This window comes from Symphalangus syndactylus, chromosome 13, assembly GCF_028878055.3.
Source record: "Symphalangus syndactylus isolate Jambi chromosome 13, NHGRI_mSymSyn1-v2.1_pri, whole genome shotgun sequence".
Lineage (NCBI taxonomy): Eukaryota > Metazoa > Chordata > Mammalia > Primates > Hylobatidae > Symphalangus > Symphalangus syndactylus.
The window spans coordinates 10375516-10387890 of record NC_072435.2 but is presented as its reverse complement, the minus strand read 5'-3'; positions in this window follow the sequence as shown (position 1 = coordinate 10387890).

Below are 12375 nucleotides of genomic sequence, written 5' to 3'. Positions count from 1 at the left end.
AATGCAACTGGACATTTGGAGCGCTAAGAGCGTAGTAGTGGAAAAAGGAATATATTCAAATATAAACTACACAGAAGCATTCTGTGAAACTTCTTTCTGATCTGAGCATTCAGCTAACAGAGTTAAACCATACTTTTGATTGAGCAGTTTTGAAACACTCTGTCTGTAGAAAATGCAACTGGACATTCGTAGCGCTAAGTGCGTAATAGTGGAAAAAAGAATATGTTCAAATATAAACTACACAGAAGCATTGTATGAAACTTCTTTCTGTTCTGTGCATTCAACTAACAGAGTTGAACCTTACTTTTGATTGAGCCTTTCTGAAACACTCTTTCTGTAGAAACTGCAATTGGACATTCTGAGCGCTAGGAGGCCTATATTGGGAAAAAGAATGTCTACAAATAAAAACTACACAGAAGAATTGTGTGAAACTTCTTTCTGTTCTGTTTGTTCAACTAAAAGAGTTGAACTTTAGTTTTGATTGAGCCGTTCTGAAACACTCTTTCTGTAGAAAATGCAAGTGGTGATTCGGAGCGCTAAGTGGGTAATAGTGGAAAAAGGAATGTCTCCAAATATAAACTACACGGAATCATTCTGTGAAACTTCTTTCTGATCTGTGCATTCAGCTAACAGAATTAAATTATACTTTTGATTGAGCAGATCTGAACACTCTTTCTGTAGAAAATGCAACTGGACATTTGGAGCGCTAAGAGAATACTAGTGGAAAAAGGAATATATTCAAATATAAACTACACAGAAGCATTCTGTGAAACTTCTTTCTGATCTGAGCATTCAGCTAACAGAGTTAAACCATACTTTTGATTGAGCAGTTTTGAAACACTCTGTCTGTAGTAAATGCAACTGGACATTCGTAGCGCTAAGTGGGTAATAGTGGAAAAAAGAATATGTTCAAATATAAACTACACAGAAGCATTGTATGAAACTTCTTTCTGTTCTGTGCATTCAACTAACAGAGTTGAACCTTACTTTTGATTGAGCCTTTCTGAAACACTCTTTCTGTAGAAACTGCAATTGGACATTCTGAGCGCTAAGAGGCCTCTATTGGGAAAAATAATATCTTCAAATAAAAACTACACAGAAGCATTGTGTGAAACTTATTTCTGATATGTTCATTAAGCTAACAGAGTTAAACCATACTTTTGATTGCGCAGTTCTGAACACTCTTTCTGTAGAAAATGCAAGTGGACATTCGGAGCGCTAAGAGGGTAATAGTGGAAAAAGGAATATATTCAAATATAAACTACACAGTAGCATTCTGTGAAAATTCTTTCTGTTCTGTGCATTCAACTAACAGAGTTGAACCTTACTTTTGATTGAGCCGTTCTGAAACACTCTTTCTGTAGAAACTGCAATTGGACATGCTAAGCGCTAAGAGGCCTACATTGGGAAAAAGAATATCTTCAAATAAAAACTACACAGATGCATTCTGTGAAACTTATTTCTGATCTGTAAATTCAGTTAACAGAGATAAAGCATATTTTTGATTGAGCAGTTATGAAACACTCTTTTTGTAGAAAATGCAAGTGGAGATTCGGAGCGCTAAGAGGGTAATAGTGGAAAAAGGAATGTCTTCAAATATAAACTACACAGAATCATTCGGTGAAACTTCTTTCTGATCTGTGCATTCAGCTAACAGAGTTAAACCATACTTTTGATTGAGCAGATCTGAACACTCTTTCTGTAGAAAATGCAACTGGACATTTGGAGCGCTAAGAGCGTAGTAGTGGAAAAAGGAAAATATACAAATATAAAATACACAGAAGCATTGTGTGAAAATTCTTTCTGATCTGAGCATTCAGCTAACAGAGTTAAACCATACGTTTGATTGAGCAGTTTTGAAACAGTCTGTCTGTAGAAAATGCAACTGGACATTCGTAGCGCTAAGTGGATAATAGTGGAAAAAAGAATATGTTCAAATATAAACTACACAGAAGCATTGTATGAAACTTTTTTCTGTTCTGTGCAGTCAACTAACAGAGTTGAACCTTACTTTTGATTGAGCCGTTCTGAAACACTCTTTCTGTAGAAACTGCAATTGGACATTCTGAGCGCTAGGAGGCCTATATTGGGAAAAAGAATGTCTACAAATAAAAACTACACAGAAGAATTGTGTGAAACTTCTTCCTGTTCTGTTTGTTCAACTAAAAGAGTTGAAACTTAGTTTTGATTGAGCCGTTCTGAAACACACTTTCTGTAGAAAATGCAAGTGGAGATTCGGAGCGCTAAGAGGGTAATAGTGGAAAAAGGAATGTCTCCAAATATAAACTACACGGAATCATTCTGTGAAACTTCTTTCTGATCTGTGCATTCAGCTAACAGAGTTAAACCATACTTTTGATTGAGCAGATCTGAACACTCTTTCTGTAGAAAATGCAACTGGACATTTGGAGCGCTAAGAGCGTAGTAGTGGAAAAAGGAATATATTCAAATATAAACTACACAGAAGCATTCTGTGAAACTTCTTTCTGATCTGAGCATTCAGCTAACAGAGTTAAACCATACTTTTGATTGAGCAGTTTTGAAACACTCTGTCTGTAGAAAATGCAACTGGACATTCGTAGCGCTAAGTGGGTAATAGTGGAAAAAAGAATATGTTCAAATATAAACTACACAGAAGCATTGTATGAAACTTCTTTCTGTTCTGTGCATTCAACTAACAGAGTTGAACCTTACTTTTGATTGAGCCTTTCTGAAACACTCTTTCTGTAGAAACTGCAATTGGACATTCTGAGCGCTAAGAGGCCTCTATTGGGAAAAATAATATCTTCAAATAAAAACTACACAGAAGCATTGTGTGAAACTTATTTCTGATATGTTCATTAAGCTAACAGAGTTAAACCATACTTTTGATTGCGCAGTTCTGAACACTTTTTCTGTAGAAAATGCAAGTGGACATTCGGAGCGCTAAGAGGGTAATAGTGGAAAAAGGAATATATTCAAATATAAACTACACAGTAGCATTGTGTGAAAATTCTTTCTGTTCTGTGCATTCAACTAACAGAGTTGAACCTTACTTTTGATTGAGCCGTTCTGAAACACTCTTTCTGTAGAAACTGCAATTGGACATGCTAAGCGCTAAGAGGCCTACATTGGGAAAAAGAATATCTTCAAATGAAAACTACACAGATGCATTCTGTGAAACTTATTTCTGATCTGTAAATTCAGTTAACAGAGATAAAACGTATTTTTGATTGAGCAGTTATGAAACACTCTTTTTGTAGAAAATGCAAGTGGAGATTCGGAGCGCTAAGTGGGTAATAGTGGAAAAAGGAATGTCTTCAAATATAAACAACACAGAATCATTCGGTGAAACTTCTTTCTGATCTGTGCATTCAGCTAACAGAGTTAAACCATACTTTTGATTGAGCAGATCTGAACATTCTTTCTGTAGAAAATGCAACTGGACATTTGGAGCGCTAAGAGCGTAGTAGTGGAAAAAGGAATATATTCAAATATAAACTACACAGAAGCATTCTGTGAAACTTCTTTCTGATCTGAGCATTCAGCTAACAGAGTTAAACCATACTTTTGATTGAGCAGTTTTGAATCACTCTGTCTGTAGAAAATGCAACTGGACATTCGTAGCGCTAAGTGGGTAATAGTGGAAAAAAGAATATGTTCAAATATAAACTACACAGAAGCATTGTATGAAACTTCTTTCTGTTCTGTGCATTCAACTAACAGAGTTGAACCTTACTTTTGATTGAGCCTTTCTGAAACACTCTTTCTGTAGAAACTGCAATTGGACATTCTGAGCGCTAAGAGGCCTATATTGGGAAAAATAATATCTTCAAATAAAAACTACACAGAAGCATTGTGTGAAACTTATTTCTGATATGTTCATTAAGCTAACAGAGTTAAACCATACTTTTGATTGCGCAGTTCTGAACACTCTTTCTGTAGAAAATGCAAGTGGACATTCGGAGCGCTAAGAGGGTAATAGTGGAAAAAGGAATATATTCAAATATAAACTACACAGTAGCATTCTGTGAAAATTCTTTCTGTTCTGTGCATTCAACTAACAGAGTTGAACCTTACTTTTGATTGAGCCGTTCTGAAACACTCTTTCTGTAGAAACTGCAATTGGACATGCTAAGCGCTAAGAGGCCTACATTGGGAAAAAGAATATCTTCAAATGAAAACTACACAGATGCATTCTGTGAAACTTATTTCTGATCTGTAAATTCAGTTAACAGAGATAAAACGTATTTTTGATTGAGCAGTTATGAAACACTCTTTTTGTAGAAAATGCAAGTGGAGATTCGGAGCGCTAAGTGGGTAATAGTGGAAAAAGGAATGTCTTCAAATATAAACAACACAGAATCATTCGGTGAAACTTCTTTCTGATCTGTGCATTCAGCTAACAGAGTTAAACCATACTTTTGATTGAGCAGATCTGAACATTCTTTCTGTAGAAAATGCAACTGGACATTTGGAGCGCTAAGAGCGTAGTAGTGGAAAAAGGAATATATTCAAATATAAACTACACAGAAGCATTCTGTGAAACTTCTTTCTGATCTGAGCATTCAGCTAACAGAGTTAAACCATACTTTTGATTGAGCAGTTTTGAATCACTCTGTCTGTAGAAAATGCAACTGGACATTCGTAGCGCTAAGTGGGTAATAGTGGAAAAATAATATGTTCAAATATAAACTACACAGAAGCATTGTATGAAACTTCTTTCTGTTCTGTGCATTCAACTAACAGAGTTGAACCTTACTTTTGATTGAGCCTTTCTGAAACACTCTTTCTGTAGAAACTGCAATTGGACATTCTGAGCGCTAAGAGGCCTATATTGGGAAAAATAATATCTTCAAATAAAAACTACACAGAAGCATTGTGTGAAACTTATTTCTGATATGTTCATTAAGCTAACAGAGTTAAACCATACTTTTGATTGCGCAGTTCTGAACACTCTTTCTGTAGAAAATGCAAGTGGACATTCGGAGCGCTAAGAGGGTAATAGTGGAAAAAGGAATATATTCAAATATAAACTACACAGTAGCATTCTGTGAAAATTCTTTCTGTTCTGTGCATTCAACTAACAGAGTTGAACCTTACTTTTGATTGAGCCGTTCTGAAACACTCTTTCTGTAGAAACTGCAATTGGACATGCTAAGCGCTAAGAGGCCTACATTGGGAAAAAGAATATCTTCAAATAAAAACTACACAGATGCATTCTGTGAAACTTATTTCTGATCTGTAAATTCAGTTAACAGAGATAAAACATATTTTTGATTGAGCAGTTATGAAAGATTCTTTTTGTAGAAAATGCAAGTGGAGATTCGGAGCGCTAAGAGGGTAATAGTGGAAAAAGGAATGTCTTCAAATATAAACTACACAGAATCATTCGGTGAAACTTCTTTCTGATCTGTGCATTCAGCTAACAGAGTTAAACCATACTTTTGATTGAGCAGATCAGAACACTCTTTCTGTAGAAAATGCAACTGGACATTTGGAGCGCTAAGAGCGTAGTAGTGGAAAAAGGAATATATTCAAATATAAACAACACAGAAGCATTCTGTGAAACTTCTTTCTGATCTGAGCATTCAGCTAACAGAGTTAAACCATACTTTTGATTGAGCAGTTTTGAAACACTCTGTCTGTAGAAAATGCAACTGGACATTCTTAGCGCTAAGTGGGTAATAGTGGAAAAAAGAATATGTTCAAATATAAACTACACAGAAGCATTGTATGAAACTTCTTTCTGTTCTGTGAATTCAACTAACAGAGTTGAACCTTACTTTTGATTGAGCCTTTCTGAAACACTCTTTCTGTAGAAACTGCAATTGGACATTCTGAGCGCTAGGAGGCCTATATTGGGAAAAAGAATGTCTACAAATAAAAACTACACAGAAGAATTTTGTGAAACTTCTTTCTGTTCTGTTTGTTCAACTAAAAGAGTTGAACCTTAGTTTTGATTGAGCCGTTCTGAAACACTCTTTCTGTAGAAAATGCAAGTGGAGATTCGGAGCGATAAGAGGGTAATAGTGGAAAAAGGAATGTCTCCAAATATAAACTACACGGAATCATTCTGTGAAACTTCTTTCTGATCTGTGCATTCAGCTAACAGAGTTAAACTATACTTTTGATTGAGCAGATCTGAACACTCTTTCTGAAGAAAATGCAACTGGACATTTGGAGCGCTAAGAGAGTACTAGTGGGAAAAGGAATATATTCAAATATAAACTACACAGAAGCATTCTGTGAAACTTCTTTCTGATCTGAGCATTCAGCTAACAGAGTTAAATCATACTTTTAATTGAGCAGTTTTGAAACACTCTGTCTGTAGAAAATGCAACTGGACATTCGTAGCGCTAAGTGGGTAATAGTGGAAAAAAGAATATGTTCAAATATAAACTACACAGAAGCATTGTATGAAACTTCTTTCTGTTCTGTGCATTCAACTAACAGAGTTGAACCTTACTTTTGATTGAGCCTTTCTGAAACACTCTTTCTGTAGAAACTGCAATTGGACATTCTGAGCGCTAAGAGGCCTCTATTGGGAAAAATAATATCTTCAAATAAAAACTACACAGAAGCATTGTGTGAAACTTATTTCTGATATGTTCATTAAGCTAACAGAGTTAAACCATACTTTTGATTGCGCAGTTCTGAACACTCTTTCTGTAGAAAATGCAAGTGGACATTCGGAGCGCTAAGAGGGTAATAGTGGAAAAAGGAATATATTCAAATATAAACTACACAGTAGCATTCTGAGAAAATTCTTTCTGTTCTGTGCATTCAACTAACAGAGTTGAACCTTACTTTTGATTGAGCCGTTCTGAAACACTCTTTCTGTAGAAACTGCAATTGGACATGCTAAGCGCTAAGAGGCCTACATTGGGAAAAAGAATATCTTCAAATAAAAACTACACAGATGCATTCTGTGAAACTTATTTCTGATCTGTAAATTCAGTTAACAGAGATAAAGCATATTTTTGATTGAGCAGTTATGAAACACTCTTTTTGTAGAAAATGCAAGTGGAGATTCGGAGCGCTAAGAGGGTAATAGTGGAAAAAGGAATGTCTTCAAATATAAACTACACAGAATCATTCGGTGAAACTTCTTTCTGATCTGTGCATTCAGCTAACAGAGTTAAACCATACTTTTGATTGAGCAGATCTGAACACTCTTTCTGTAGAAAATGCAACTGGACATTTGGAGCGCTAAGAGCGTAGTAGTGGAAAAAGGAATATATTCAAATATAAACTACACAGAAGCATTCTGTGAAACTTCTTTCTGATCTGAGCATTCAGCTAACAGAGTTAAACCATACTTTTGATTGAGCAGTTTTGAAACACTCTGTCTGTAGAAAATGCAACTGGACATTCGTAGCGCTAAGTGGGTAATAGTGGAAAAAAGAATATGTTCAAATATAAACTACACAGAAGCATTGTATGAAACTTCTTTCTGTTCTGTGCATTCAACTAACAGAGTTGAACCTTACTTTTGATTGAGCCTTTCTGAAACACTCTTTCTGTAGAAACTGCAATTGGACATTCTGAGCGCTAGGAGGCCTATATTGGGAAAAAGAATGTCTACAAATAAAAACTACACAGAAGAATTGTGTGAAACTTCTTTCTGTTCTGTTTGTTCAACTAAAAGAGTTGAACTTTAGTTTTGATTGAGCCGTTCTGAAACACTCTTTCTGTAGAAAATGCAAGTGGTGATTCGGAGCGCTAAGTGGGTAATAGTGGAAAAAGGAATGTCTCCAAATATAAACTACACGGAATCATTCTGTGAAACTTCTTTCTGATCTGTGCATTCAGCTAACAGAGTTAAATTATACTTTTGATTGAGCAGATCTGAACACTCTTTCTGTAGAAAATGCAACTGGACATTTGGAGCGCTAAGAGAATACTAGTGGAAAAAGGAATATATTCAAATATAAACTACACAGAAGCATTCTGTGAAACTTCTTTCTGATCTGAGCATTCAGCTAACAGAGTTAAACCATACTTTTGATTGAGCAGTTTTGAAACACTCTGTCTGTAGTAAATGCAACTGGACATTCGTAGCGCTAAGTGGGTAATAGTGGAAAAAAGAATATGTTCAAATATAAACTACACAGAAGCATTGTATGAAACTTCTTTCTGTTCTGTGCATTCAACTAACAGAGTTGAACCTTACTTTTGATTGAGCCTTTCTGAAACACTCTTTCTGTAGAAACTGCAATTGGACATTCTGAGCGCTAAGAGGCCTCTATTGGGAAAAATAATATCTTCAAATAAAAACTACACAGAAGCATTGTGTGAAACTTATTTCTGATATGTTCATTAAGCTAACAGAGTTAAACCATACTTTTGATTGCGCAGTTCTGAACACTCTTTCTGTAGAAAATGCAAGTGGACATTCGGAGCGCTAAGAGGGTAATAGTGGAAAAAGGAATATATTCAAATATAAACTACACAGTAGCATTCTGTGAAAATTCTTTCTGTTCTGTGCATTCAACTAACAGAGTTGAACCTTACTTTTCATTGAGCCGTTCTGAAACACTCTTTCTGTAGAAACTGCAATTGGACATGCTAAGCGCTAAGAGGCCTACATTGGGAAAAAGAATATCTTCAAATGAAAACTACACAGATGCATTCTGTGAAACTTATTTCTGATCTGTAAATTCAGTTAACAGAGATAAAACGTATTTTTGATTGAGCAGTTATGAAACACTCTTTTTGTAGAAAATGCAAGTGGAGATTCGGAGCGCTAAGTGGGTAATAGTGGAAAAAGGAATGTCTTCAAATATAAACATCACAGAATCATTCGGTGAAACTTCTTTCTGATCTGTGCATTCAGCTAACAGTGTTAAACCATACTTTTGATTGAGCAGATCTGAACATTCTTTCTGTAGAAAATGCAACTGGACATTTGGAGCGCTAAGAGCGTAGTAGTGGAAAAAGGAATATATTCAAATATAAACTACACAGAAGCATTCTGTGAAACTTCTTTCTGATCTGAGCATTCAGCTAACAGAGTTAAACCATACTTTTGATTGAGCAGTTTTGAATCACTCTGTCTGTAGAAAATGCAACTGGACATTCGTAGCGCTAAGTGGGTAATAGTGGAAAAAAGAATATGTTTAAATATAAACTACACAGAAGCATTGTATGAAACTTCTTTCTGTTCTGTGTATTCAACTAACAGAGTTGAACCTTACTTTTGATTGAGCCTTTCTGAAACACTCTTTCTGTAGAAACTGCAATTGGACATTCTGAGCGCTAGGAGGCCTATATTGGGAAAAAGAATGTCTACAAATAAAAACTACACAGAAGAATTGTGTGAAACTTCTTTCTGTTCTGTTTGTTCAACTAAAAGAGTTGAACCTTAGTTTTGATTGAGCCGTTCTGAAACACTCTTTCTGTAGAAAATGCAAGTGGAGATTCGGAGCGCTAAGAGGGTAATAGTGGAAAAAGGAATGTCTCCAAATATAAACTACACGGAATCATTCTGTGAAACTTCTTTCTGATCTGTGCATTCAGCTAACAGAGTTAAACTATACTTTTGATTGAGCAGATCTGAACACTCTTTCTGTAGAAAATGCAACTGGACATTTGGAGCGCTAAGAGAGTACTAGTGGAAAAAGGAATATATTCAAATATAAACTACACAGAAGCATTCTGTGAAATTTCTTTCTGATCTGAGCATTCAGCTAACAGAGTTAAACCATACTTTTAATTGAGCAGTTTTGTAACACTCTGTCTGTAGAAAATGCAACTGGACATTCGTAGCGCTAAGTGGGTAATAGTGGAAAAAAGAATATGTTCAAATATAAACTACACAGAAGCATTGTATGAAACTTCTTTCTGTTCTGTGCATTCAACTAACAGAGTTGAACCTTACTTTTGATTGAGCCTTTCTGAAACACTCTTTCTGTAGAAACTGCAATTTAACATTCTGAGCGCTAAGAGGCCTCTATTGGGAAAAATAATATCTTCAAATAAAAACTACACAGAAGTATTGTGTGAAACTTATTTCTGATATGTTCATTAAGCTAACAGAGTTAAACCATACTTTTGATTGCGCAGTTCTGAACACTCTTTCTGTAGAAAATGCAAGTGGACATTCGGAGCGCTAAGAGGGTAATAGTGGAAAAAGGAATGTCTCCAAATATAAACTACAGAGAATCATTCGGTGAAACTTCTTTCTGATCTGTGCATTCAGCTAACAGATTTAAACCATACTTTTGATTGAGCAGATCTGAACACTCTTTCTGTAGAAAATGCAACTGGACATTTGGAGCGCTAAGAGCGTAGTAGTGGAAAAAGGAAAATATACAAATATAAAATACACAGAAGCATTGTGTGAAAATTCTTTCTGATCTGAGCATTCAGCTAACAGAGTTAAACCATACGTTTGATTGAGCAGTTTTGAAACAGTCTGTCTGTAGAAAATGCAACTGGACATTCGTAGCGCTAAGTGGGTAATAGTGGAAAAAAGAATATGTTCAAATATAAACTACACAGAAGCATTGTATGAAACTTTTTTCTGTTCTGTGCAGTCAACTAACAGAGTTGAACCTTACTTTTGATTGAGCCGTTCTGAAACACTCTTTCTGTAGAAACTGCAATTGGACATTCTGAGCGCTAGGAGGCCTATATTGGGAAAAAGAATGTCTACAAATAAAAACTACACAGAAGAATTGTGTGAAACTTCTTCCTGTTCTGTTTGTTCAACTAAAAGAGTTGAAACTTAGTTTTGATTGAGCCGTTCTGAAACACACTTTCTGTAGAAAATGCAAGTGGAGATTCGGAGCGCTAAGAGGGTAATAGTGGAAAAAGGAATGTCTCCAAATATAAACTACACGGAATCATTCTGTGAAACTTCTTTCTGATCTGTGCATTCAGCTAACAGAGTTAAACCATACTTTTGATTGAGCAGATCTGAACACTCTTTCTGTAGAAAATGCAACTGGACATTTGGAGCGCTAAGAGCGTAGTAGTGGAAAAAGGAATATATTCAAATATAAACTACACAGAAGCATTCTGTGAAACTTCTTTCTGATCTGAGCATTCAGCTAACAGAGTTAAACCATACTTTTGATTGAGCAGTTTTGAAACACTCTGTCTGTAGAAAATGCAACTGGACATTCGTAGCGCTAAGTGGGTAATAGTGGAAAAAAGAATATGTTCAAATATAAACTACACAGAAGCATTGTATGAAACTTCTTTCTGTTCTGTGCATTCAACTAACAGAGTTGAACCTTACTTTTGATTGAGCCTTTCTGAAACACTCTTTCTGTAGAAACTGCAATTGGACATTCTGAGCGCTAAGAGGCCTCTATTGGGAAAAATAATATCTTCAAATAAAAACTACACAAAAGCATTGTGTGAAACTTATTTCTGATATGTTCATTAAGCTAACAGAGTTAAACCATACTTTTGATTGCGCAGTTCTGAACACTTTTTCTGTAGAAAATGCAAGTGGACATTCGGAGCGCTAAGAGGGTAATAGTGGAAAAAGGAATATATTCAAATATAAACTACACAGTAGCATTGTGTGAAAATTCTTTCTGTTCTGTGCATTCAACTAACAGAGTTGAACCTTACTTTTGATTGAGCCGTTCTGAAACACTCTTTCTGTAGAAACTGCAATTGGACATGCTAAGCGCTAAGAGGCCTACATTGGGAAAAAGAATATCTTCAAATGAAAACTACACAGATGCATTCTGTGAAACTTATTTCTGATCTGTAAATTCAGTTAACAGAGATAAAACGTATTTTTGATTGAGCAGTTATGAAACACTCTTTTTGTAGAAAATGCAAGTGGAGATTCGGAGCGCTAAGTGGGTAATAGTGGAAAAAGGAATGTCTTCAAATATAAACAACACAGAATCATTCGGTGAAACTTCTTTCTGATCTGTGCATTCAGCTAACAGAGTTAAACCATACTTTTGATTGAGCAGATCTGAACATTCTTTCTGTAGAAAATGCAACTGGACATTTGGAGCGCTAAGAGCGTAGTAGTGGAAAAAGGAATATATTCAAATATAAACTACACAGAAGCATTCTGTGAAACTTCTTTCTGATCTGAGCATTCAGCTAACGGAGTTAAACCATACTTTTGATTGAGCAGTTTTGAATCACTCTGTCTGTAGAAAATGCAACTGGACATTCGTAGCGCTAAGTGGGTAATAGTGGAAAAAAGAATATGTTCAAATATAAACTACACAGAAGCATTGTATGAAACTTCTTTCTGTTCTGTGCATTCAACTAACAGAGTTGAACCTTACTTTTGATTGAGCCTTTCTGAAACACTCTTTCTGTAGAAACTGCAATTGGACATTCTGAGCGCTAAGAGGCCTATATTGGGAAAAATAATATCTTCAAATAAAAACTACACAGAAGCATTGTGTG